Source organism: Quercus suber, unplaced genomic scaffold, assembly GCF_002906115.3.
Source record: "Quercus suber isolate HL8 unplaced genomic scaffold, Cork oak 2.0 scaffold_777, whole genome shotgun sequence".
In the NCBI taxonomy this organism is placed as follows: domain Eukaryota; kingdom Viridiplantae; phylum Streptophyta; class Magnoliopsida; order Fagales; family Fagaceae; genus Quercus; species Quercus suber.
Genome location: NW_027070213.1, coordinates 29,186 through 31,685, shown reverse-complemented (window position 1 = coordinate 31,685; position 2,500 = coordinate 29,186).

The window sequence follows — 2,500 nt, the reverse complement described above, 5'->3', positions numbered from 1 at the left end:
AAAACTAAGGTCTCTGCCAAGGGACCTGGTCTTGGGATACCCCACTTGGTGTTCCCGCCCTAACTGGGCAGTGAAGACCGTCGTGCCGCTCCCCGAAAACGACGAGGTAATCATCCTTCAAGCCTTTGTTGGACTTGGGAAGGCAGGATATCAATCTCACCTCCTCAGATTGAGATTTGAGGTAATATCCCCCGGCAAGAGAATGACACTCGTACATGTGAGCGACATCATGCCATGTACGCCTAAGATTCATCTGTTCATTTAGGGCATCTACACTCCCCAGAATTCTAAACACGTTGGAAGCGCACTGATGGGGACACAGCCTGTGGTTGAGTAGGTAGTCTCTAGTTATACCACCCATCGGAAGTGTCATTGCTCCCTCTATAAAGGCGATCATTGGAATGACAACTTCGCCCACCTCCCTATTGGTAAGTATTCGGTCTGGGGGACAATATTGTAAGCCCACTCCCTGTGGGATACGGAATTTGGCCCTAAAACCCTCCATACCAAACGAAGAATCCACTAAATGCTTAAATCTACCCATCTAAGTAAACGTGGATGGCAAGGAGAAAGTGTTCTAATAAGGAAGAAGGCCGAGGAACTCGGCCGAGGAGAAAAAGAGAGTTTGAAGAAATAGATACTTATGGAAACAAGTAGATGTGTCAAATCTTGAACCTTTAACAAAAACTTTTGGTAATGTCCTAACGAAAAGAGCCTAGGAAACTTGGAGATGCACGGAGCTTAGTGAGTAGGAGTGCCTGAGATCTTTGGAGAACTTAAGAATTCGTAAAGTAAAGGGAAAAAGATTTCCTTCAACGCCTTATATGGAGGGTGAAGATGTGTGGGAATTATCCTACTCAAAATTCTAGGAGAAAGATCAGCCATTGGATCTACTCCTCACCGTTAGATCTGGGGAACAAGGCACCGCCTAGAGCATTTAATGACGCCTCATGAGCTTCGAAGCGTCAGTTGCAATGATGAGGCGCGTAAAACGGCATTCCTGCACATGTGAACTAGAGAAATAAATGGTTTTGTCTCTTGAAAATTAACCCCACTTTTTCTCCTCGGATGAGAGAGAAAAACCAGAGTTTTGAGGGGCTATTGTAGGGATAAGGGCCCAAAATTATATATTGGGCCTTGGGCCTTATCCGAGGATGAGGGAACGTCCGAGGAGGGGGAAGTAATTGTAAAGGGTTCCAATTTTTAAAGTCTCATAAGCAAGAAATGAATGGATAGTGGTCCAACTCCTCCTCGGACATGATGAATACAGCACAAATCTGTATTCCTAATGATCAAGGTAACATTCCAGGAGGCTCCAGTGATAAGAATGTGCATCATACATATATAGGAGCGATGGGAACTCATAAATATTTAAGGAAAAGTTGTTGCCATCGCATTAAATGCACTGCAGCTACTTTTCTGGCTCATTTATGTGAAGAAGACCGTTGAACAATGCAGTCTTAGCCACCACGACTCACAAAAAGCCAAAGAGGGTGATTGATGGGACAGGCACTCAAGTAAGGGCTCAGATGATCAACAAGTGTAGGATTAAGATGGTCCAAAGGGAGCTATATAATGTGAGAGACTCTCCATGAGAGGGGGATCGAAAAAGAGAGAAAGAATACTATAGCAATCAAAGTTGCATTTGTAATCAGTTCTATTGATTTATACAAGATTTGCCTCCTCGACCAGGGAATTTGTTCAGTCCTATGTGTTTTTTTCTTGTCTGATCACCCTTTAAATCCATACTAGCCGTTATTAAATTCATTAGGACCTAATTTTCCAACTCACTTTCTACAAATTTATTGTACCAGGCTCACTGGGCCAAGATCCCATACATCTTGGGCTTGGGCTGCGAAACCATGTCCTTACAAAAGCTAATGCTAAAACCTACACAAAAAAAAAAAAAAAAAAAAAAAAAAAAAAAAAAAAACCCCTCAAAACATCAAAAACAAATGAAAAATCAAGGAAGTTTTGGTTGAACGTCATTGGAGATGGACAACTTGAACTTTTTTTTTTCCTTTTCTTTTAATGTTGTTTTGGTGCTTTAATTTTTTATTTTAAATCCTAATAAATTCTTAACATAAATTTTATTTTATTTTTAAAATGTCTCATCAGTTTGCAAGGATGCAATATCACAAAATATTTAATCCATGTGTGCCAATAACTCTTTGCCATATATCCATAATTTTCTAAATAAAATCATTTGGTCCAAATCAGATACCACATTATCATTTTGTTAGGCCACATACGACATAAATTAATGAACATAGACGGAAGGATGAAAAGTAAAAAGTTTTGTAAAGTTTAGGGACAAAAAACGAACCAAATACTCAGGTTTTTCAGAAATAAAAGTTCATACCACCTTCATTATAGGAACCATAACAAATATTGAACATCGAAGAAATTACTATACATATTTGAATCATTTACTTAATTATTGTTTTATAATTTATTTAATTAAAAATGTTAGTAAATGAACACAGATGTCTTTTTTTTT